The following is a 26,379-nucleotide window of genomic DNA, read 5'->3' on the forward strand; positions in this document are numbered from 1 at the left end:
CTCTGAACACCAGAGCAGAGAGCGCCACCCCAGGCATGGAGTAGAAACTACCTGGGATTGTGACAGTACCCCCTCCCTAAGGAGCGGATTCCAGACGCTCAACACATGTCAGAGTCTGAATCAAAAGGTAGAGGGCATATCAGGGTATCCTCATGCTGCAAAGGAAGTCCAACAGAGGCTTTCAACTTAGATTTTCCCTTTTTCTTCTTTCTCCTTTTTGTGGATTTCCCAGTAGGAACAATAGACTGGAGCTGAAGAAAACCAACAGGTAAGCTGATTGCTGGAGTCTCAAAGCTGGCAACAGGATTCTCGGATGAATCAAGATAGATAGGAACCTTGGATGACCCCGGCTGGGCAGGAACCTCAATTGGGACTGAAGACTGGTAAGACCATGAATTAAATTTCTTAATTACCATTTCACTGAAGGCCACAAGATTGAGAAGAACTGGGTCATTGGTCTCAATTAGTGGACTAGCCCAAGCCGCGGCTTCTCCTCTGAAGGTCAGGAATAAAAGTTTAACTATGTTGGATGGAGTAATTCCGAGGGAAAGATCTGTCTCCATCATAGAAACATATCGATTAACTAGTGCGTAGTATTGCGTTAAATCTCCATCAAAGTAATCCAAAAATGGAGCGTTGGATGAATTCTGTGAAGTGGAAACTTGATTTTCTGGAAACACTGGAGATGGATCATCAGGACACTGAGGAGGGGACAGACTTTCAGGAGACTGGTCAGAAATATATGATGATCCTAACTGAACTTTGATTAGAGGCTTGGATGGTACTTTTTGGATTTGGTCCTTCCTGGAAGTCCTGGGGGACTGGGCTGTACCCAAATCGTGAGCCAACAAGTTAGTAGTAGAATTGGAACCCAGGACTACAACAGTGCCTATGTGTCTAGATATATGGCCTGTGTTGTGAGAAACGAGAGTGCTAGATTCTTCTTCTGAGATTGACATAATGCTCAAAACCCCCTCGTCACGAGGCTGAACTAAGGCAAAAGCCCCCTCGTCATGGGGCTGAACTAAGGCAAAAGCCCCCTCGTCACGGGGCTGAACTAAGGCAAAAGCCCCCTCGTCACGGGGCTGAACTAAAGCAAAAGCCCCCTCGTCACGGGGCTGGGCTGAGGCAAGAGCCCCCACTTCCCGGGGCTGGGCTGAGGCAAGAGCCCCCTCTTCCCGGGGCTGGGCTGAGGCAAGAGCCCCCTCTTCCCGGGGCTGGGCTGAGGCAAGAGCCCCCTCTTCCCGGGGCTGGGCTGAGGCAGGAGCCCCCTCTTCCCGGGGCTGGGCTGAGGCAGGAGCCCCCACTTCCCTGGGCTGGGCTGAGGCAGGAGCCCCCACTTCCCTGGGCTGGGCTGAGGCAGGAGCCCCCACTTCCCTGGGCTGGGCTGAGGCAGGAGCCCCCACTTCCCTGGGCTGGGCTGAGGCAGGAGCCCCCACTTCCCTGGGCTGGGCTGGGCAGCACTCTGTAGACTCTCGGGCTGGGCAGCACTCTGTAGACTCTCGGGCTGGGCAGCACTCTGTAGACTCTCGGGCTGGGCAGCACTCTGTAGACTCTCGGGCTGGGCAGCACTCTGTAGACTCTCGGGCTGGGCAGCACTCTGTAGACTCTCGGGCTGGGCAGCACTCTGTAGACTCTCGGGCTGGGCAGCACTCTGTAGACTCTCGGGCTGGGCAGCACTCTGTAGACTCTCGGGCTGGGCAGCACTCTGTAGACTCTCGGGCTGGGCAGCACTCTGTAGACTCTCGGGCTGGGCAGCACTCTGTAGACTCTCGGGCTGGGCAGCACTCTGTAGACTCTCGGGCTGGGCAGCGCTCTGTAGTCTCTTTGGCTGGGCAGCGCTCTGTAGTCTCTCTGGCTGGACCCTCTGAACCCCTCACTGGGGCTGGACGCTCTGAAGAACCCCTCACTGGGGCTGGACGCTCTGAAGAACCCCCTCTTGGGGCTGGACGCTCTGAAGAACCCCCTTTTGGGGCTGGACGCTCTGAAGAACCCCCTCTTGGGGCTGGACACTCTGAAGAACCCCTTCTTGGGGCAAGATACTCTGAAGAACCCCTTCTTGGGGCTGGACACTCTGAAGAACCCCCTCCTGGGGCGACAGGCTTGGAAACTCTAGGTGGAAGACCAGTTTTGTGACAGATGGTATTTAAAGATTGGCGATACACTCTGCCCTCATTTCTTGGTTTTCGAATGGGACAGGTTAAAATAAAATGTCCTTGACCCCCACAATACAGGCAAAGTTTATAGTCTCTACGATACTGGCGTTCTGTTTCAGAGAGGCTAGGTCGAGGGAAACTTTGGAACTTGCCTCTTGTCAGAGGAGGAGAGGTGCCCCTAGCATGCCCAGCCCATGGGTCAGAAGAAAACTCCTTTTCTGGAGCTATTTTACTGGGGTCCACCAGTCTCCCCAGGAATTCAGGAAGAACGCATAGAATACCGGACACTAAAGTCTGTAGCTGGTCTAACTTCTCCTTTAAAACCCCCAGTTGTAACAAATCTAAAGAAGGTGATGTCCAGGGAGCTGAGGGGTTAACGAGCTGTGAGAAAACTCCCTCAGGCAGACTGCAATTATCTCCCCTGCTGTTTGTTTTTGGCCAGTTCATACTGTCAGAATTCGTTTTGATCTCCCAGTGTGAAAACATATTAGCAGGGACTGAGGTTCACAGAAAATAACTAGTTTATTAAAGCAACGTACAACTGTAAACAATAAATATAAAGCAGGAATAACTAGAGAACACAAAGGGAAAACTGAGGGGACATGGGATGCCAGGAAACTGTGAGTACATGAGAATGATGTAGACTGTGGTAGAGTATGCACGTACCAGGGTTGCAGGATTGCACTGTAGCCGGACTGCAGGACTGCACTGTAACTGGAACACAGGATGGCACTGATGATTTGTAAACTTGTGAACGGTGACTGAAGATGCTGATGAGTTAAGGAACTTGTGAATGATGATTGAAGACACAGGTGATTTGCAGACTTGTAAACGGTGACTGAAGATGCTGATGAGTTAAGGAACTTGTGAATGATGATTGAAGACACAGGTGATTTGCAGACTTGTAAACGGTGACTGAAGATGCTGATGAGTTAAGGAACTTGTGAATGATGATTGAAAACACTGGTGATTTGCAGACTTGTAAATGGTGACTGAAGATGCTGATGATTCCAGGAACTCGAGAATAACAATTAAAGACACTGGTGGTTTGCAGAGTAGTACACGGTGACTGGAGACACTGATGATTCTAGGAACTTGAAAATAATACTTAAAGACTCTGAAGCAGACACTGACTCCCAGCACACTGATGACCGAGACACATTAAAGTCCAGAAGCTGCTTGAGAACGCTGGAAGCTGTGCAGCAGTTAATGCTGGAAGCACCGGAGACACTGGGGTAGACTGCGGAGAAACTCGCCGGGAACAAGAGCACTGGCAGTTCTTTGGTCTATTTAGCAGCAGAGATCAGCATGACCAGGACCAGGAGCTGTAACAATCTTGACTCGATGAACTGGCACCAGGGAGCCTGTGTGGCTGGCCTAAGTAGTGAGTACAGGTGCTGCTCACAGCTGTGGTAGCAGCTACTAATCAAGATGCAGATACAGAGCAGAACTCTGAACACCAGAGCAGAGAGCGCCACCCCAGGCATGGAGTAGAAACTACCTGGGATTGTGACAGTACCCCCTCCCTAAGGAGCGGATTCCAGACGCTCAACACATGTCAGAGTCTGAATCAAAAGGTAGAGGGCATATCAGGGTATCCTCATGCTGCAAAGGAAGTCCAACAGAGGCTTTCAACTTAGATTTTCCCTTTTTCTTCTTTCTCCTTTTTGTGGATTTCCCAGTAGGAACAATAGACTGGAGCTGAAGAAAACCAACAGGTAAGCTGTGGTAGCAGCTACTAATCAAGATGCAGATACAGAGCAGAACTCTGAACACCAGAGCAGAGAGCGCCACCCCAGGCATGGAGTAGAAACTACATGGGATTGTGAAAAAGAACACTTGACAATATACTGTATGTGAGAAGTGACCTGTTGACTTAACCTATATCACATAAGTAAATTATTATTATTATTATTATTATTATTATTATCCTTTATTTATATGGCGCCACAAGGGTTCCGCAGCGCCCAATTCCAGAGTACATATGCACATAGTCAAAACAGGAAAACAGTGACTTACAGTTGAAGACAATATAGGACAAGTACAGGGTAACTAAGCATATCTACACCAGTAAACAACATAGAGATAAGTTCCAGGTGGCCAAAAAACTGCAGGATTTGGGCAGTTGAGGATTATTAAAGTAAGAAAAGTATAAGCACATGAGGGAAGAGGGTCCTACTCGTGAGAGCTTACATTCTAAATTATCTTCATATCATAATTGGACTCCGCATATGAATAGTGTCCAGGATTACAGTACACTATATCATAATTATACTCTTGAGAATACGATCAACCCAGAGCCGGCCTTAGGCATAGGCAAACTAGGCAAATGCCTAGGGCATTTGGTATGCTTAGGGGCACCAGCTGCTTCTGCTGATTAAAATGATATGCAGCATGCCTATATTCTGTGTGTGACTGCGGCTGTATCTGCATACGAAATGCTATGTTGCAGTGAATTCCTGGAAGTCACTGTAATGTAGCATTTCGTATGCAAATACAGCTGCAGTCGCACATAGAATATAGGCATGCTGCATATCATTTTAATCAGCAGAAGCTGCTTGTGTATCCTAGCCACATAGTAATGCAAATAAGATACATTTTCATAAACAAAAGGCGCCCGAATTTAGCAGAGCTGCCAGCTGACTCATGCCAGGCATCTCCTGCAGGACTAGCGGTGGTGCAAGGGGGCACCAGCCAAAATCTTGCCTAGGGCATCATATTGGTTAAGGCCGGCTCTGGATCAACCCCTTTCCCTTACTATATTTTCCTACAAGCTAATATACTAAGAGGTTTACCAATCCCCTATTTATTGCATTGATTGGAATCGGAAAATAAGATATACATATCTAGATTACCTTTCACTGCAGAAATCTATGGCATGCAACTGTAGAACATGAATGTTTATTTTCTAACCAAATTCTACACATAAGGGCCCTACACACTGGCCGATCCGCCGCCGAGCTGCCCAACGGCGGATACGGCCGACGAGCGACTCGGCGGCGGGGGGGGGGCAGTGACGGGGGGAGTGAAGTTTCTTCACTTCCCCGTCACGCGGCTCCATTGAAGTGCAGGCAAATATGGACGAGATCGTCCATATTGGCCTGCATGCACAGCCGACGAGGGACCAGCGATGAACGAGCGCGGGGCCGCGCATCGTTCATCGCTGGAGCCTCCACACTGAAAGATATGAACGAGTTCTCGTTCATTTATGAACGAGATCGTTCATATCTTTCAAACAAATCGGCCAGTGTGTAGGGCCTGTAATACTTTGTCTGGGCAGTGAGCCAAGGACTAAAGAAAGTAACAACATTTGACACAGTGTTACTACTTTATAACTGTATCTTTTACAGTTGTATCCAGTGTGTCTGCCAGGCAGCCCATTCAAATCTCCTAAGGAATATACCTTACTAAATATGACATCTAAATACTCAGAAATAATTATATAGAAATAGATAAGGAGCTATTCAGATGTGTACAGAGGCATTAAATTTGGAGAACAGATACGATAGAGACGCTCATCAGTTTTTAAACAATTTTGTCTATTTTCTTTTATTATTCACAGTCTTGTCATGTTGACACATTAAATGTATATGTTTTTTAAAATATTTCGCAGACGTTTCTCAGAAGACATGAAATAGAACATGTCACCATTTATTTTTAAGGAATGAATTAAAAGTTAAATTTTATTAAATTCTTCAGTAAGTGCACCAGAAATAGATCATTTTTCTTTTTCCCTTTCTCATCCCTAATGCCAAGAAGAATGTGCAGCTTTACCATCTGAGAAAATAAAGAGCCTCATCCACAACTACCACAAAAGACTTCAAGCTGTCATTGATGTTAAAGGAGGCAATACACGGCATTAAGAACTGGGGTATGTAAACTTTTGTTCAGGGTCATTTGGGTAGTTTCTGTTGTCATTATGATTTATAAAGAGTAAACACAGTTGTTTGACAATAAATTGCATCACCCAACCACTAACCATGAGTGTAAGAAAAGTTTGTGAGTTATCATTCATATTCTCTGACAAATGGCCAGAAAATCACAAATTCTGCTAGGGTATGAAAACTTATGAGCACAACTGTACCAGTAAAGTGGCAGTTACATACAATGTCCCTAGTGTAGTGCCAGATACACACATAATATACCAAGTATAGTGTCAGATACACAAAATGTCCACAGTATAGGGCCAGATTCACATAATGTTCCCAGTATAGTGGCAGATACACATACTGCCCCTAATAGTGGCAGATACACATACTGCCCCCAATAATTGCAGATATACATACTGCCCCAATAGTGCCTGAGACACAAACTGCCCCCACTAGTGCCAGATACATATTCTGCACCCAATAGTGCCAGATACAAATAATGTCCCCAATAGTGCCAGGATCACATATACCCCCAGCAGTGCTGCTCACCACCACTGCTGCATGGCTCTGCTGCTGCCAGTGCAGGGATCTGCTGCTGCCACTGCTGGGCTCTGCTGCTGCTACTGCCGGGCTCTGCTGCTGTCACTGTGTCCGAGGGCAGGAGAGCACAGTGCATGCCTCTACTGCCCCTTAGTCTGGTCTCCCGTCTTCGGCAGTGTCCATCTCAAATATGGCGATGGTTCATGAGCCAATCAAAGCTTGCAGTCCGGTAGCCAACCAGGAGCCAACAGTGCCGGTCCACGAGCTCTGATTGGCTGATAGCAGGTACCACGTTAGAAATGGCCAGCCCCACTAAATACCCAGGACGCGTCGAACGTGCCTGGAGTTGACACTGACTACACTTACCAGGGTGGCAGAAAGACAGGCTTTACAAAAATTGAAGCAATACTTCTTACAAGGTTACCAGTACTGCTGCTTATATCCCAGTACTCTGTCAGTGGAGCTCCGTTATGTTAGTACCTAGATCGTTTCTTCAATGCTAACAGCTAAAGTATAATTGTAGAGCTAGGCAGCCAAATTCATAGACTCTTACACATCAGAAGCTAGGCAGCCAAATTCATAGACTCTTACACATCAGACAGGGGACAGAAGAGCTAGCCAATTTACTGAACATGTGACTGTTTTCCAAGAAATTGAAAAGACTATAGTTCATTTTATTCACTGTGATGAAAATTGAGCTGTTAAAAAGATCTGCTTGGATGCATTCCAGGAAATATGAAAACTGGATAATTATCAGCAAACCCATTTGGGGAGAAGCTGATGTTGTGTAAGAGAAGATAGGTTGTGCATAACTGGAAGATTAACGTGGGATGTGTCAATTTCCATAAAGTGACTAAGAAGTCTAGCTATATATATATATATATACATATATAAAAATGGATCTATGTGTGTATGTATGTTCTAGCATAACTCTGGAATGCCTGGAGCAATTTACACCAATCTTGGAACACATATGACTTACAATCTGTAAAAACATATTGTGGGGGTAAGACACCCCTAGCAACCCAAGGGGTGGGGGTAGGAAGGGGTGACATGTAAAAATTCATAGTTTTCAGGCATAACTCTGGAATGCCTGGAGCAATTTACTCCAAACTTGGTACACATATGACTTACAATCTGGAAAAAATACTGTGGGGGTAAGACACCGCTAGGGGTGGGGGTCGGAAGGGGATGCCATGTAAAAATCCATAGTTTTCAGGCATAACTCTGGAATGCCTGCAGCAATTTACACATGGATAGGGGCAGAGGCCCCCACGTGTAAGGGCAGAGGCACCCACGGGTAGGGGCAGAAGCACACATGGGCAGGGGCAGAGGCACCCACAGGTAAGGATAGAGGCACACACGGGTAAGTGCAGAGGCACCCACAGGTAAGGATAGAGAAACACACAGGTAGGGGCAGAGGCACACACGGGTGGGGGCATAGGCATATGTGTAGGAGCAGAGACACCTACGAGTAAGGGCAGATGCACACACGGGTAGGGGCAGAGGCACACATGGGTGGGGGTAGAGGCATACTTTAGTTTTGAAGCTAAGCAAGGAGACCTAGGGCCCTTTGACATAGAGTTAGTCTGAAAACCTGACATATTTAACATACAGCGGGCGGAGTATGGCCTGTCGTGAAAGCAATCATTTACACCACTAAGAAAGGCAGCATCAGGGATGGGCAGAGAAGGAGGCGGATTATTCTCCTCAGCACCAGCATTTTGATAGCATCAATCCGAGGAAGCCCAGGGGTGCGGCCTTACAAAGATTGGCATTATTCTTTCAATTCTGTAATGAAGCGCGGGTATTCAGCTAGTAAAATATATAAGTCAAGACCCAAAATTTAAAAAAAAATGTCAGTATCGCTGTCTATTAGGTCAAATGTAATAGATTGCGAGTTCTAAAAAAGTGCAAATTTACCACAAAAACATACATGGGCCTGTATTTACTAAAAATCAGACTTTGCCCGATTTGTGTTTTTTTTCCTAAGTCCCAATCCGGGAATTCACTAAGCACCAATCTCGGCAGTGTTTGGACTATTCGTAATGGTTTGAATGACAACGTTCACAAATACGAATGAATAGACCATCGGTCAAACGCGGCTGTTATTTCATAGAATACGGGCATTCACTATTCATTCGTATTTGGGTGTTAGTTTCTGAGTGCTCAAGAGCGGGTCTGTTTTTTTTCGATTCGTTAAAAAAAGCAGCAATAAAATAGACCTGCTTTTTCCAGTCGAGTTTGGATAACCATGCACGGATCAGTGAGATCTGTGCATGGTTATCTATGGGAAAGGGTCTGTTTAGTGTAAAAACCGGAAAAAATTTGCGTGGGGTCCCCCCTCCTAAGCATAACCAGCCTCGGGCTCTTTGAGCCGGTCCTGGTTGAAAAAATATGGGGGGGGAAATGACAGGGGTCCCCCCATATTTAATCAACCAGCACCGGGCTCTGCGCCTGGTCCTGGTTCCAAAAATACGGGGGACAAAAAGCGTAGGGGTCCCCCGTATTTCGGAAACCAGCACCGGGCTCCACTAACTGGGGAGATAATGCCACAGCCGGGGGACACTTTGATATCGGTCCCTGCGGCTGTCCCATTAAAACCCCAACTAGTCACCCCTGCTCGGGGTACGCTGGAGGAGTGGGGACCCCTTCAATCAAGGGGTCCCCCCCCTCCAGCCACCCAAGGGCCAGGGGTGAAGCCCGAGGCTGTCCCCCCCATCCAAGGGCGGCGGATGGGGGGCTGATAGCCAAGTGTGAAATTGTGAATATTGTTTTTAGTAGCAGTACTACAAGTCCCAGCAAGCCTCCCCCGCAAGCTGGTACTTGGAGAACCACAAGTACCAGCATGCGGTGGAAAACCGGGCCCGCTGGTACCTGTAGTACTACTACTAAAAAAATACCCCAATAAAAACAGGACACACACACCGTGACACTACAACTTTATTACATACATACACACCAACATACACACATACTTACCTATGTTCCCACGAGGCTCGGTCCTCTTCTCCATGTAGAATCCTAGGGGTACCTGTGAAAAAAATTATACTCACATAACCCAGTGAAGAATCCGGCCTTTGAATAATCCACGTACTTGGCAAAATAATAAAACGCAAACCCGACCACGCACTGAAAGGGGTCCCATATTTACACATGGGACCCCTTTCCCCGACTGCCAGGACCCCCCCTGACTCCTGTCAAAGAGGGTCCCTTCAGCCAATCAGGGAGCGCCACGTTGTGGCACCCTCCTGATTGTCTGTGTGCTCCTGTAGTGTCTGTCAGGCAGCACATGGCAGTGATACAATGTAGCGCCTATGCGCTCCATTGTAGCCAATGGTGGGAACTTTGCGGTCAGCGGTTGACCGACAGTAACCTCACCCCGAAAGGGGTCCTCATGTGTAAACATGGGACCCCTTTCAGTGCGTGGTCGGGTTTGCGTTTTTTTTTTTTTTTTTTGCCAAGTACGTGGATTATTCAAAGGCCGGATTCTTCACTGGGTTTTGTGAGTATAATTTTTTTCACAGGTACCCCTAGGATTCTACATGGAGAAGAGGACCGAGCCTCGTGGGAACATAGGTAAGTATGTGTGTATGTTGGTGTGCATGTATGTAATAAAGTTGTACTGTCACGGTGTGTGTGTCCTGTTTTTATTGGGGTATTTTTTAGTAGTAGTACTACAGGTACCAGCGGGCCCGGTTTTCCTCCGCATGCTGGTACTTGTGGTTCTCCAAGTACCAGCTTGCGGGGGAGGCTTGCTGGGACTTGTAGTACTGCTACTAAAAACAATATTCACAATTTCACACTTGGCTATCAGCCCCCCATCCGCCGCCCTTGGATGGGGGGGACAGCCTCGGGCTTCACCCCTGGTTCTTGGGTGGCTGGAGGGGGGGACCCCTTGATTGAAGGGGTCCCCACTCCTCCAGCGTACCCCGGCCAGGGGTGACTAGTTGGGGTTTTAATGACACGGCCGCAGGGACCGATATCAAAGTGTCCCCCGGCTGTGGCATTATCTCCCTAGCTAGTGGAGCCCGGTGCTGGTTTCAGAAATACGGGGGACCCCTACACTTTTTGTCCCCCGTATTTTTGGAACCAGGACCAGGCGCAGAGCCCGGTGCTGGTTGATTAAATATGGGGGGACCCCTGTCATTTTTTTCCCCATATTTTTTCAACCAGGACCGGCTCAAAGAGCCCGAGGCTGGTTGTGCTTAGGAGGGGTGACCCTACGCAATTTTTTACAGATTTTTAAAGACTTTAATCAACTTTTTAAGGTACACAATGAAGCCCTGCACGGATCTCACAGATCCGGCCGGGATTCCTTGTGTTTTTTCAGGCAGTGTTTTACTCATCACTCCCGTAAAACACTGCCTGATATTACGAATCACATCGACATCGGAAAAAACGATTGTGCAAAACTCGGCAGCTTAGTGAATGATCGGATCAGGATTCAAAAAGTTGCAGTAAAATGCACCCGATACCATTCGAGTTCAAACACCCTTCAAAACGGCCAAAACACGAATATTAGTAAATATTGCCCATAGTGTTAGAACTCGCACAATTGAGTAAATGTAATAAGCCATGAGTTTGCTGAGGTCCGGGATTTTCGGATGAGATTGCCCGTATTTTAAAGCGGCAAACATTTTAAAAGGAAAAATTACGTTGGTTTTGTCTTGTAAATGACTGGAGCTTTAAAAATATGGGCAATCTCTGCTGAAACCCCAAACCTTGGCAAACTCGGGCCTTATTACATTTTCCCCAATTTAATAAGGGGGGTCATTCCGATCCGTTCGCGCGCAGCGGTTCATCGCTGCAGTGCGAACGAGTCAGAACTGCGCCTGCGCGGCGCCCACAATGTGCACGTGCGTCATTGCCCGGTGACAGTCATTGCCGGGCAGTGATGCTGCCAGCGGGAAAAGTGATCACAGCAGTGATCGCATGAAGACTGACAGGCATGAGGCATCAACTGACCGTTTTCCAGGCGTGGTGAGGCAAACGCAGGCGTGTCCAGCCGTTTGGAGGGTGGATGTCTGATGTCAATCCCGGGACCTTCGCCGCTGGATCCGTCGCACAGGGTAAGTAGGTCTGACTCTGTTCTTGTTTTGCAGGAAACTTTTTTAGCATAGCAGGGCTGCACAAGCGATCGCTGCCCTGCTATGCTAAAATACACTCCCCCATATGCGGCGTCAAGTTGATCGCACGAGCAGCAAAAAGTTGCTACGTGCGATCAACTCGGAATGACCCCCAGGGTGCGATAACATGCAAAATTGCATGTTTTCCACAAACCTGCAACTTGCACCTTCTAAACTCCCATCCAGATGTTTTCCCATTGTGCACACACAACTCACATAATCAGAATCAGCTTTATTGGCCATGTATACTTGCGTATACTAGGAATTTGTCTTCGGTTTGCTATACAACATCCAAGTGGGTAACAGATAAGCAGGTGGGTGGCAAGTAAAGTCATACAGATAGGTATACCGTAGGGACACAAGTGAGTTATGTACGTCTAGTAAGTCAATGTTCTGGAGTTCAGCAGGCGGACCGCTTGGGGAAAGAAACTTTTGAGGCTTCTGGTGGACGCGGCGGGGACGGCCCTGTAATGCCTACCTGAAGGAAGCAATGTAATATAAGGTGCAAGTTTAAAACTTGCACCTAAAATATGACCAAAAACTCTCAAAAAAATAGACCTGGATCTGCGAGTTGTATCTGACACTGTGGGAAAAATATAATAAAGACAGTGTAAAAGCATATATACATGAAATAAAAATTTCCAAATATGTATCTACCTTTAAAAATACATTTTCAACAATTTCACCACTAAAAAATATTATACCTAATAGTAAGTGTAAAAAGCCCATTACCTATAATGTACCCCGTAAATAGTGTTCCTACTGTACAGTATATGTAAGTGTACCAAGATCCATTTACATTAATTTACCCCCTAAATAGTGTACCTACAGTATATCTACATCTACTGTACATTAAAACATCACATTAGCAAAAACTAAATATCAATTTACAATAAAGAAACACAGACAAAAACATTTTTGAAACACTTTGTTAATCTTAAAAAAACAGAAATAACAGGAATACATGAGCAACATTAAATATAAAAAAAAAAAAATCTCTGTGAGGCAGAACTGTCTCTGCCGGTCCTTTAGGTGCCCTCCTTCCCCCCCTGTGTGTGCAGACACTACACCTCGGGGGACTGAGTGGTGAGGTTGTTTGGTGGCTTGTAGCTTGGGAGCTGCCTGACAAAGTCACTTCCCTAAGCCACTTCCCTAAGGGCTCTTTGGGCCGCCATCTCCCGCTGTAAGTCCATAAAGGCCTGTGTTTGCTCCGATATTGCAGCAGTTTAGTCTCTGGTGGCCTGGGTTGCATACATATGTTGGGTGTGGGTCCCCTGGGCTTCTGAGGCAGTCTGGTTCAGCTTCTGGAGCTGTGAGGTAATGGCATCCATTTGGGTTGTCTGCTGTTCCATAAACCCCATCTAGTGCTTCCGGAAGATGTCCAGAGACAGTGCCAGCTCCTCCACGCTTGGGGTTTGGGGACGAGGCGAGGCCTGTGTGGATGCCTGCTGCTGGGTAGATGGATGAGATGGAGCCTTGTGGGTCTACGGGAATAAGGATGAGTGTGTTCTGACTCTCCCCCTCATCAGAAGAATAGGCTATCAAAAGTGTGACGGGTCCTCTGGCACAGGTTGCATGGTTCGTGGCAGAGCTACCTGAACATGAGATGAACCTGAAAAGGAAAAAAAAACAAATTAAGCATACTTGTACGCTACAAAAAATTAATTTAGTACTAATTTGGGCTACCAAACAATGCATGAGTTAAATGATTTTATGCTTGCGCATTTAACTAATGAAAGCACCACAATATAAGCATGTTTTTAAATGTCCGGTCCCTCTGACAGCAGCAGCGGAGAGAAGTTTATCTTCCCTGACGCTGCTAACACTCTCTATCTGACTGGTCGCATCCTGTGCGACCAGGTCAGATAGAGCACTTGCAGTCATGGTCGCATCTGATGCCACCATGCCAGGCAAGTGGTTAAAGGGATCCCAATTACAGGATGTGCATTCTTAAACTTTTCTCTTGAAGGGTTTTGTTCCTGTATCCGGTCTCTAGGTCTACCACACTTAGGTCGACACTGTCTAGGTCGACCACTATTGGTCGACAGTAAGTAGGTCGACATGGTTTCTAGGTCAACATGGTTTCTAGGTCGACAGGGACTCTAGGTCGACATGTTCTAGGTCGACATGACAAAAGATCGACATGAGGTTTTTTAAAAAAAAAAAACTGTTTTTGGACTTTTTCATACTTTACGATCCACGTGGACTACAACTGGGAAAGGTAACCTGTGCTGAGTGCAGCTGTATCGGAGTGAGGCACCTTGCCTGAAGCATGGCGAGCGAAGCGAGTCATGCGAGGGGACACGGTGCACTAATTGGGGATCCCGATCACTGTATGGAGAAAATTACACCAAAAAAGTGCAAAAACTCATGTCGACCTTCAATCATGTCGACCTAGTACATGTTGAACTGGAGTCCCTGTCGACCTAGAAACCATGTTGACCTACTTAATGTTGACCAATAGTGGTCGACCTAGACATTGTCGACCTAAGTGTGGTCGACCTTACATACCACACCCATTGTTTTTTATGTGTACATGTTTTAAAGACTAATGTTGTTTAATTTTAATGGACCACTTCTCACTGATTTGCGGATACTACAGTTTAAAGGGGGACATTTGTTTACTCACGAGGTCGGATGCCGGGGGGCGGGTGGATGATCTGTGTCCTCTCTATGCACTCCAGACAGGCCCGCAGGTGGGATCAGCTGCTGCTGTTCTTGCTCATACTGTGACTGGTGTAGTGAACAGGAATTTTTTTGGCCTCCTTCCATCCTGAATGACACACGCTGTTCCTCTGCCATTTTTGCCTTTAGTACCAGCTTCACATCATTAAACCGCTTCTTGAATTTCTTAACATCACAGCAGCAGGTACTGACGGCATGATCTTCACATACCCCTCCTTTGAACAGCAGATGTCCAGTGGTCATGTTTCCCAAGGAGCTGAGGAAAAACCCACCATGGCGTGCACCAGCACACACCTTGATAGGAGCAGTGCACATTTCTCCCAGTTCACATCTTGCCTGGCGCCGGAGCAGCAGGCTCCACGTCCTCCTCCTCGCTCTCCTCCTTCCCACTCTCCACCTCCTGCGCCTCCTGCTCCTCACTGTCCTCCTCACTCTCAGCTTGCTCCACATCCTCCTCCTACTGCATCCTCTGCTGACCACTACCTCTTTCCCACTGTCATGCTGCTGCTCCAAAATCACAAATCACTTCTCTCTCTTTCTCTCAAACACACACCTCCTCTGAAAAACTCCTCACTACCTTTCAAATAAAAAATGGAGGATCAAGGTTTATATAGTGTGTGTGATGCTTAAATCCAGGGCCGGATTAACAATGGGGTGGATGGAGCTGCAGCTCCAGGCTCCCCAGTGAAAATAGGCCCATGGACCTGCTGGAGGCTGGCAGCATGTACAGGAAAAAAAAAATCCTGTTACTGCCAGTGCTGAAAGCCATCTGATGTCCTGCGCCCCCTCCAACACCTCCTCCATACACCCTGCTGTCTGGCTAGTATGCAGGAATCACATAGAACCGGCGATCAAAGTCAGTGCTCATCTGCAGTGCACTGACTGACCACTGCTGAATACAGACCACCACCCCCTTCATCGGTATTGGTGTATAGAATGGAGGGCCGGCTCAGGAGACTGCAGGTGCCGCCCACATGTGATGCCACTTGTCACCACCTCTGATACCATACCTGGGCTCCAAAGCTAAGGAGAAGGGTCCGTGAACGAAAGGAGGTGGCGCTGCTCCAGAAACGGGAGGAGGCGGCTTGGAGAATGGGAGGAAGCGGCGCGGCTCCAGAAACGGGAGGAGGCGGCTCCAAGAATGGGAGGAAGCGGCGCGGCTCCAGAAACGGGAGGAGGTGGCGCCGGCTTTAAGAGCGGGAGCAGGCACACTGGGGGCACTGTATCAGGTTCAGGTTCGTGATGCTTTTGTGTAGTGAGCTGAGTCACCCGCTGCCTCACACCCTGTTTGTACTGTATCCTTTTCATCCATCGTTGCTGGTGTTATATCCACCAGCAGCACCTACTCCCAGCTGCATCCCTATAGCACCCACCTCAATGGGGCACTGCCTGTGTGCTGGATGCAGTCGTTCAAGGGTATAACTTTTCTCCTATAACGCTGCCTATTCTGCATGCTAGGGGCAGGTGCACTGGGCACATGCACACTGAGGGAGTGAGGTGCAGCAGGGGTATGAGGAGGAAGGAGGGAGTGAGGTGCAGCGCAGGGGTATGAGGAGGAAGGAGGGAGTGAGGAGGGTATGAGGAGGGAGGTGCATGAGCGAGAAAAGGAAGCAGGGATGTAGTGAGGTTCAGTGCAGGGGTGAGAGATGGAAGGGGGGAGTGAGGTACAGGGGCGAGAGAGGGAAGGAGAGAGTGAAGTGGCAGGGTATGAGAAGAAAGAGGGAGTGAGGTGCTAGAGTATGAGGAGGAAGGAAGAAGTGAGGTGCAGGGGTAAGATATATAGGGTGGGATGTACTAAAGGGAAAATGTGATAAAAAACCCAGCTTTTGGGGGTTTTATCACATTTTTGTATGTACTAACACCCGGCTGCCGCGTTTTTGCCCCCATGAGGGTATCTCCATCTTTGGATGGCGATACCGTATAGAAGCCTATAGGCTTCTTATCGCACAGCCGCCACAACCCGCTGCCTCCGCCGACCCCTTCCGCAGACGCCAAACCACCCCCCACCCCCCCCTTCCCGGCATACCTTCCTCCAGGAAGCCTGGACCCAGAAGGTAAACTCCACCCAGCAACACAGCCGGAGGTCCTTTCCAGCTGCAGGGAGGAGGCGCCAGGGACAGCCTGCTGCCTGCTTCCCGGCAGGTGAGCAGGTGGAGAGCCCAGGGAGGTGACTGAGACCCCCCGCACACCACCTCAGGTATCGCAGGGGGCCTCTGTCACTGCATTGCAATGTTGATCACATATGTTAGTACATAAGCGATCAACATCGCTGCGATGGGCGGTGATGTATGTTAATAAATTCCACCTGGAATGAGGTATAGTGGCCAGTGAAGGAAGAAGAGAGTGAGTGCAGGGGTGAGAGATGGAAGGAGCGCTGTACAGGGATGAGAAAAGGAGGGAGGGAGTGTGGTCCACTGCACTGCAGAGGTGAGAGATAGAAGAGGAATTGGGAATGAGCAACAGTGTCCAGAGAAGGAGGGAGTGAGGTGCAGGGGTGAGAGACAGAAAGGAGAGAGTGAGGTGCAGGGACAAGAGATGGAAGTAGAGAGTGATGTGCAGGGACAAGAGATGGAGGGAGTGAGGTGCAGGGACGAGATGGAAGGAGGGAGTGAGGTGTAGGAACAAGAGATGGAAGGAAGGAGTGAGGTGCAGGGACAAGAGATGGAAGGAGGGAGTGAGGTGCAGGGACAAGAGATGGAAGGAGGGAGTGAGGTGCAGGGACAAGAGATGGAAGGAGGGAGTGAGGTGCAGGGACAAGAGATGGAAGGAGGGAGTGAGGTGCAGGGACAAGAGATGAAAGGAGATAGTGAGGTACAGGGGTGAGAGAAGGAAGGAGGGAGTGAGGTGCAGGTTTGGGAAAAGGAGGGAGTGAGGTGCAGGGGTGAGAAATGGAATGAGATAGCGAGGTGCAGGAGTGAGAGATGGAAGTAGGGAGTGAAAATTGCAGAGCGAAAGAAGGATAGAGGGTATGAGATTTAATTAAGGGAAGGAGGACGTAAGAGTAGCAGGGGAGACATGTGAGACATTAAGAAAAGCTGATATAAAACAGTTACTGTATGGGGAAGAGGATGATGAACATGGGGGATAACTATATAGTATGGTGTTTTTTTTATACTACAGTATATACTGTAGTTTTAAAAAGTATCTAATGTTGATTTACTTTATCATAATCCCTATAGTTTCTTTTTCATCAACTAGGGGTCACTGGAGTACTCTTGGGATATGGACGGCTTCCGTAGGAAACAGGGCACTGAATATTTAAATTTAGAACACTCCACCCCTCCATATCCCAGAATACCTCAGTGTTTTTTCTGTGCTCGGAGTAGCAACAGGTCTGTGGCTTGGTCCACAATTCTTTTGAATATTTTTATTTTTTTTAGTTAATATTTTTTCTTTTTTTAATACACATCCCTTTCCCCCTTCCAAAAGGCAGGGTCAGGGATAGTGCAAGCTGCTACTAGCAGCTGTGGCGTGTCGGTCCTCACTAAATGAGCACCCTCACAGCCATTCAGACCTCCTGCAGACAGGCTGGCCGGCGCTTGCAGAGAAGCCCCGTCGGAGCCTCACCACAGCTGCAGGAGTCAAGGTATGTTTAACAGGGCGGTCAGCTCCCGCTGCCGCCCCGCTGTGTGGGGACAAAGTTTTCTTTAAAACTGATGGCGCTGGGATCCCTCTAAGTCCGCCCGCCCACCGCCGCTGCTCCGGCCGCCACCGCTGCTCCGGCCGCTGCTCAGAGCGCTTTAGGACGCGCTCCCCACTGTCTGTCCCAGCGCGTCCCGCTACCCGGCTCACGCTGGCGGACCCACACGCTGCTCGCTGCCCGCCCCGCACTGCATCCGCAACGGAGCATACAGGGGGGGGCATTACAGGCTGTCAGCAGAGGGTACAATAAGCGGCACGAGAGGGGATAAACTGCAGCAACAGCAGTATGCTAGGCTGCAGGGATGATTACACAGGATTTCATACAGGGATATATATCAGTTTATATGCTTGTAACCTGTACTGTGACTATAATTTTAAGCATGGCAGCCATTTTAACCATGCTTCCTGTGTCTTCCTGCTGCTATTCCAGAACGTTCCTGTCCTACATCTCTACTCCACCGGAGGCGCAGGGGTGTTAGTGGGAATTTGGGATCACATTTCATAGTACTGGCCACGTGTACTGCACTTGGCCAGATATATATATATAGAGACACCTTAGTACTATTTTACTGAGTCGTGCAAGTGTCTGGTTTTTGTGTATTGTATTGTCTGTCTCCATAATGAGTAAGGCACCAGCAAAAATTAAGAAGCATCACTGCAAAGTCTGTAGCAGTGTGTTACCGGATGGATCTACCACATGTCCAGTATGTTTTGTGGATTCAGTTACGAATACAATTTCTGCTCCGGTGTTAAAGCCAGTTTCATCTCCGGACCCTCCATGGGAAATGCTAGCCAATGTATTGGCTGGGTTGCAATCAGAATTGTCCGCCGCTCGACAAGAGCGGAAAGCGGCAAGATCTGAGTCTAGGGTGAGACCGCCAGAACTACCGGAGGCGTCTCAGCCTTGCGAAAGGTCCAAATCCATTTTGGGTAGACGGGATAAATTTCATATGTCTTATGATTTACCAGTTTCTGCTATGTTGCATTCTGACGATTCCATGCCAGACCTCACGGCACAAGATGAGGGTGAGGAGGGCGAAGTGGAGTCAGATTAGTGAGGATTTTAACAGCTCAGGTATTGATAATCTCATCAGAGCAGTGCGTCAGTCTCTGAAGTTTACAGAAAATGAGGAGCCTCTGACAAATGATCAGGTCGTATTTACTAAACGACAGAGAACTCCAATGTGTTTTCCTGTTTCGGAGTCTCTTAATAAGATGTTAGTAGAAACACGACAAACTCCAGATAAACGGTTTTCTATACCTCGCAGATTTAAGTCTAGTTACCCGTTTCCAGACTCTGTGACATGTACATGGGAGAATCCACCAATAGTTGATTCGTCAGTGTCGAAACTTACAAAGAAATTAACCATACCAGTGCCAGCTGCTACTAAGATTAAAGACCCTTCAGATCGCAAAATAGAAACTATGCTAAAGTCCATGTATGTAGCAGCAGGAGTGCTGCTGAGACCTGGCTTGGTTGGCATCTGGGTCACTAAGGCGCTAAAAGTATGGATAACAGAACTCAAGTCTGCCCTACATGACGAACACCTTATACTTCTTGCTGATCAAATGTGTGAGGCTGCGGAGAATCTCTGTACAGCTTCTACTGACGTCTGTCAGCTCACTTCTCGCCTTTCATCGTCGCTAGTTACGGCACGACGAGCACTCTGGCTGCGTTCTTGGCAAGCGGAGGCAGAGGTCAAATGAGGTATAGAGGCGTTACCTTACGGTGGCAAGAAGTTGTTTGGTCCTGAATTGGACACATGGATTTCTGAGGCTACGGGAGGAAAGTCGGTTTTCTTACCATTGCCTCCACCGGTAACAAGACGGAGGTACTCTGGACCTGCGTTCAAATCCTTTAGACCTCAGTCCTTTCGCGGACGTGGCAGAGGAACAGCCACGCCTGGTAGACGTGGTCGTGGACGTGGTTTCCAACAAACCAACACAAGTCGTCAGGACGCTAAGGTTACCGACAAGCCAGTGGTATGACGGGCTACCAGCCCATCTCGGTTCTCCGATTGTGGGAGCATGCCTTCAGACGTTCCATTTGGCGTGGTTCCAGACATCCGCGGATGGGTGGATCCGCAATTTAGTGTTAAGAGGTTACAAAATAGAGTTCGACTGTCTACCGCCACTGCGGTTTTTCAAGATAGGACTGCCTCTGTCGGACGACAAGAGGGCAGTTCTGCAAATTGCCATTCAGTCCCTACTGGATTCAGCAGTTTTGATTCCGGTCCCTGTACACCAACAGGGTCAGGGTTATTATTCCACTCTGTTTGTGGTACCGAAGCCGGATGGCTCAGTCAGGCCAATATTGAACTTAAAGGGTCTCAATCAGTACGTAACTTACTACAGATTCAAGATGGAATCTCTGCGCTCAGTGATTGCATGATTAGAGCCAAAGGAATTCATGATTGCGCTAGATCTCAAGGATGCGTACTTACACATTCCGATTTGGCAGCCTCATCAAAGGTTCTTGCGGTTTGCAATACGCCAAAACCATTACCAGTTTCAGGCTCTACCGTTTGGCCTATCGTCAGCGCCTCGGGTATTCACCAAAGTGATGTCTGTGATGATAGCTCATCTCAGATCCCTGGGAGTGACAATAGTTCCGTATTTAGACGATCTGCTCATCAAAGCCCCGTCTCAACAGATGCTTCTCCAACATGCGCTACTAACGTACAATGTACTAGTTCACCACGGTTGGATTGTCAACTTCAAAAAATCACATTTCATTCCGTCTCAACGCCTTCAATTCCTAGGTATGATTCTCGATACGGTAAATCAAAGAATTTACCTACCACAACAGAAAGTACAGATTATTCGCCATCTAGTACAATTAGTGCTCAAGCCACGCACAGTCTCGGTACATTTGTGCATTCGCCTCTTAGGAACAATGGTGGCGGCTTTCGAATTGCTTCAGTTCGGAAGATTTTACTCACGTCCTTTTCAACTGGATGTGCTCGCACAGTGGTCGGGCTCGCATCTGCAGATTCACCACAGGGTGAGGTTGTCGCCAAGGGCAATGGTGTCTCTACTCTGGTGGCTCAAGGAACACAATTTAACCGCAGGGAAACTATTCGGCGGCTGGAATTGGATAATTCTAATGACGGACGCGAGGCTCAGAGGTTGGGGAGCTGTAGTTCAAAATTGTCAACTCCAGGGTCTCTGGGCTGATCACGAAAGATTGCTGTCTATAAATGTCCTGGAACTCCGCGCAATTTACAATGCACTACGACAAGCAGTACACATGCTTCACTCTCAGACTGTCCAAGTGCAGTCAGACAACGCAACGGCAGTTGCATACATCAACAAACAAGGAGGAACGAGAAGCCGCATGGCAATGCGGGAAGTAGCTCAAATACTCAATTGGGCAGAATACCACCAGGTGATATTGTCGGCAGTGTTCATTCCGGGAGTGGACAACTGGGAGGCGGATTATCTCAGCCGTCGGGATTTTCATCCAGGAGAATGGGCATTAAATCCAGATGTGTTTCACATGTTGGTTCAGCGGTGGGGTTACCCTCAGGTGGACCTGATGGCGTCTCGCCACAATCACCAAACACTCCAGTATGTGTCCAGAACGAGAGATCCAAGGGCAGTGGCGGTGGATGCTCTCACAATCGCGTGGCCATACAGCCTAGTGTATCTGTTTCCACCGTTTCCGCTGCTCCCTCTGGTGCTAAAACGGATCAAAAGAGAGTCTGTCACAGTCATACTAGTGGCTCCTCATTATACTCGAAGATCTTGGTTCTCGGATCTCCACGGACTACTCGCAGACGATCCTTGGCCGCTCCCTCTACGTCCGGACTTGTTACAACAGGGTCCGTTCCTTTACCCCGATTTAGCGCGGCTGCGTTTGACGGGGTGGCTGTTGAGACCGCCCTCTTGAGAAAAGAGGGCATTCCGGAATCTGTTATACCAACCATATTACGTGCTAGGAAGCCAGTTATGGCAGCTCATTATTACAGAATTTGGCGTGCCTATATAGGTTGGTGTGAAACTCGAAAGTTTCCGACATCATCTTTCAAGTTATCCCGTCTTTTGTTATTTCTACAAACGGGGTTAGATGGAGGACTGCGTTTATCTACACTAAAGGTGCAGGTATCTGCTTTGTCAATTTACTTTCAAAGAAGATTGGCTCTATTGCCGTCTATACACACCTTTCTGCAAGGTGTCCTCAGAGTACAGCCTCCATTCATTCCACCTACAGCGCCATGGGACTTGAATCTAGTTTTAGATTTCTTACAGTCTTCATATTTTGAACCCTTACAGCAAGTGGATATAAAGTTTCTCACTTGGAAAACAATTTTTCTTCTAGCCTTAGCTTCGGCAAGGCGTGTTTCAGATTTGGGTGCCTTGTCATGCAAGCCACCGTATTTGGTGTTTCATGATGACAGAGCGGAACTTCGGACGAATCCCGCTTTCTTACCAAAGGTAGTGTAATCTTTTCACATCAATCAACCAATAGTAGTTCCTGTGTTGACAGCACATTCTGGAACTCTGGATGTGGTACGCGCTTTACGCGTTTATGTATCCCGAACGTCTACAGTTCGTAAGACAGATACGTTGTTTGTTCTCTATGATGCTGCCAAGATGGGTTGGCCAGCGTCTAAGCAGACCTTATCCAGATGGATAAAACTGACCATACATCAGGCTTACCTTCATGCTAGGTTACAGCCGCCTACATCAGTAACAGCTCATTCCACACGTTCTGTGGGAACTTCATGGGCAGCTGGTCGTGGAGCTTCTACGACGCAGCTTTGCCGTGCGGCTACATGGTCTTCAGTGCACATTTTTGTGCGCTTTTACAAGTTTGATATGTTTGCGGCATCAGCATCTAGCTTTGGCCGCCTAGTGTTACAGGTGCCAAACAGCTCTCCCGCCCACGGGGGAAGCTTTGGTAAGTCCCAAGAGTACTCCAGTGACCCCTAGTGGATGAAAAAGAAAATTGGATTTTGGTACTTACCAGGTAAATCCTTTTCTTTGAATCCATAGGGGGCACTGGACGCCCACCCAGAGCAGTTTTACCTGGTTTGTGGTGAGTTCAGGGGATCTTAAGGTAACACACTCTCACCGACGTGTTCAAATTATCAAGTGCTGGTTATGGTGTCAACTGTTTAGTTGTCAGTAACGTTATGTGTCAACTTCGTTGTTGTCCGTTATGTTATATGTAATACTCCATTGTCAACCTCTCTATAGCTCCTGTTCGGCTCAGTAAAAAACACTGAGGTACTCTGGGATATGGAGGGGTGGAGTGTTCTAAATTTAAATATTCAGTACCCTGTTTCCTACGGAAGCCGTCCATATCCCAAGAGTACTCCAGTGCCCCCTATGGATTCAAAGAAAAGGATTTACCTGGTAAGTACCAAAATCCTATTTTCTGGGATTCTAGGTGTACCCAGGGGTGGTCTTCTGGTTACCGGCGGCCGGGCTCCCGGCGACCACCATATCGGCGCCGGAATCCCGACCGCCGGCATACTGACATCTTTTCTCCCTCTTGGGGGTCCACGGCCTCCCTGGAGGGAGAATAGATAGCGTGGCACGTGTAGTAGCACGCCACCGTGCCCGCATGTCACTTTTGTGGTTGGCCCCACTTAACCTCGCAGTCTACCGCAGACCGCAAAGTTCCCACCATTGTATATAATGTAGCGCCGCTGCGCTACATTGTATCCACAGTGCGCCGCCTGACTGACAGTGCAGGAGCGCACTGCCAATCAGGAGAGTGTCATAATGTGGCGCTCCCTGATTGGCTGAAGGGACCCTCTTTGACAGCAGTCACGGGGGGTCCCGCCAGTCGGTGAAAGGGGTTCCATGTGTAAACATGGGACCCCTTTCAGTGCGTGGAGCGGGTATTTCATTTTATTTTTTTACCAAGTACGTGGATTATAACTGTTAAGAAGAGGACCGATCTACCCTGGATTCTTTGTAAGTATAATTTTATTTACAGGTACCCCTGGATTCTACTGGAGAAGAGGACCGAGTGCTTCATGTCAACATAGGTAAGTATGTGTGTATGTAAGTGTGCATGTATGTTTAATAAAATTTTACTATCACGGTGTGTGTATTGTTTTTATTTTGGTCTTTTTTTGTAGTAGAACTACAGGTACCAGCGGGCCCATTTCCCCCCGCATGCTGGTACTTGTGGTTCTCCAAGTACCAGCTTGCGGGGGAGGCTTGCTGGGACTTGTAGTTCTGCTACAAAAAACAATACTCTTTTTTTACACAAAAGGCTATCAGCCTCCCATCCACCACCCTTGGATGGGGGGCGACAGCCTCGGGCTTCACCCCTGGTCCTTGGGTGGCTGGAGGGGGGAACCCCTTGATTTAAGGGGTCCCCACTCCTCCAGGGTACCCCGGCCAGGGGTGACTAGTTGGGGATGTAATGCCAGGGCCGCAGGGACCAATATAAAAGTGTCCCCCGGCTGTGGCATTATCTGTCTGACTAGTGGAGCCCGGTGCTGGAGTTAAGAATACGGGGGACCCCTACGCTTTTTGTCCCCCGTATTTTTTTGCACCAGGACCAGGCGCAGAGTCCGGTGCTGGTTGTTTAACTATGGGGGGACCCCTGTCAATTCCCCCCCCCCATATTTTTACAACCAGGACCGGCTCAAAGAGCCAGAGGCTGGTTATGCTTAGGAGGGGGGACCCCACGCAATTTTTTTTACATTTTTTTAACTCTTTCACACCCCTTCCCACTGAAAACATGCACGGATCTCACTGATCCGTGCATGCTTATCAGAATATGGTAAAAAAAAGCAGGTCTATTTGAAAACTGCTTTTTTTTACGATTTGTACTTTTTCCCGGCAGTGTTTGGCTATTGCCGGCAGTGATTGTGAATAAGAATTTTTAGTAAATTACCGAGTTGTATAAAATAACTGGCGTATTTGACCGATGGTGTATTCATTCGTATTTTTTTCTTTGCCTTCAAAAAAAATACGAATGCCCTCATCACTGCCGAGATTTGTGTTTAGTAAATTCCCGAGATGACACTTTGAGGAAAAAACACCAACTCAGTCAAAATCGGGAGCTTAGTAAATATACCCCATATAGTGTAACTCACATAATGAAACTCGTATTCCAGTTAGTCTAAAAATCGCATGCTTTCCGGTGTGAAATTTCATGAGAAATTGCATGTGAGTTACTTTTTTGTCTGAAAACATGCACCTTATTACAATGTGTGAGTTGCGGGACAAATTCGCACAATTAAATGTGCAAGATTATGCAAGTGTGTCCGGCACAAAAAAACCTGCACCTTATTACATTTGGCCCCTTGTGACAATTTGTATGTACTTTTTTTTAATTAGTCAGTTACTGTGATATGGACTTCCAAATAAGCAAGCACAAGCAAAGGCTACTGTATTTCCAGGTTTAATCTCTGCTTCATTAATGTGTTTGCGCAGCCATCGAGTTGCGTATAGTGCAAGTGCTAGTTACTGGGATCCTTGGAATATCTCTCCAAAACAATTACAGAAATTTATAAAGTATAAAATGTGTAACATGGCCAAATTTTTAAAAACTTGGTAATTAAGGATATTTTACAGTCCCCATAGAAAGCTATAGGGACTGCTTTAGCAGGCGACAAGAGTTGAGATGCGCGATTCAGCTCTACAGGAAGCCAAGTCCACCGAAATGTTGTGGATCTGAACTGAACCAAAACCCAGTCTGGATCTCCCAAGGAGATTAGATCCAAACTGAGTCCTGGTTCAGATCAATTTGCGTATCGGTTTTCAGATTTTAAATCTTCATTTTGGGTTTTGGATTGCAAAATTACATGATTTTAGCTTTTTATCCATTTTTCTTTTACGTCCTAGATGATGCTGGGGTCCACATTAGTACCATGGGGTATAGACGGGTCCACCAGGAGCCATTGGCACTCTAAGAGTTTGAGAGTGTGGGCTGGCTCCTCCCTCTATGCCCCTCCTACCAGACTCAGTTTAGAAAATGTGCCCGGAGGAGCCGGTCACAGCTAGGGGAGCTCTCCAGAGCTTTTCTAGTAAAAAGTTATTTTAGAGTTTTTTATTTTACAGGGAGGCTGCTGGCAACAGCCTCCCTGCAGCGTGGGACTAAAGGGGGAGTAGTGTCCGCCCTACGGGGTCTAAACCACTTACTCCGCTGACAGGACACTGAGCTCCTGAAGGGATAGATCGCCAGTGCCGTAATTAGGCATTTTAGCGCTGTGTGCAAGGAACGCCATTGGAGCCCCCCCCGCCCCACCCCCCCCCTCCCCCCCGCACCACCCATGCAAGATAGGGGCAGTGCGCGCCGTAGGCGTGCGAAAAATATATAGGGGTGTGGCTTTGTGGGGAAGGGGCGTGGCCACAAAATGATACCAATTCGTACTACGGTGCACAGTA

General features: G+C 47.9%; 1 protein-coding gene across 4 annotated transcripts in view; it reads right to left on the reverse strand.

Moving 5' to 3' along the window:
* LOC134969348 (dipeptidase 2-like) overlaps positions 1-26,379 on the reverse strand; it is a 649,658-nt gene that overhangs the window by 548,405 nt on the left and 74,874 nt on the right. Inside the window, exon 1 of one of the 4 annotated variants that reach the window (XM_063945263.1) lies at positions 6,932-7,018. The exons of 2 other annotated variants lie outside the window; for them this stretch is intronic. The gene's annotated coding sequence lies outside the window, so the exon portion shown is untranslated. Of the gene's footprint in view, positions 1-6,574; positions 6,679-6,931; positions 7,019-26,379 lie in introns of those variants that run through there. One more of the 4 variants, XM_063945262.1, reaches the window with a different exon arrangement.

The sequence above is a fragment of the Pseudophryne corroboree genome, chromosome 11, assembly GCF_028390025.1.
Source record: "Pseudophryne corroboree isolate aPseCor3 chromosome 11, aPseCor3.hap2, whole genome shotgun sequence".
In the NCBI taxonomy this organism is placed as follows: domain Eukaryota; kingdom Metazoa; phylum Chordata; class Amphibia; order Anura; family Myobatrachidae; genus Pseudophryne; species Pseudophryne corroboree.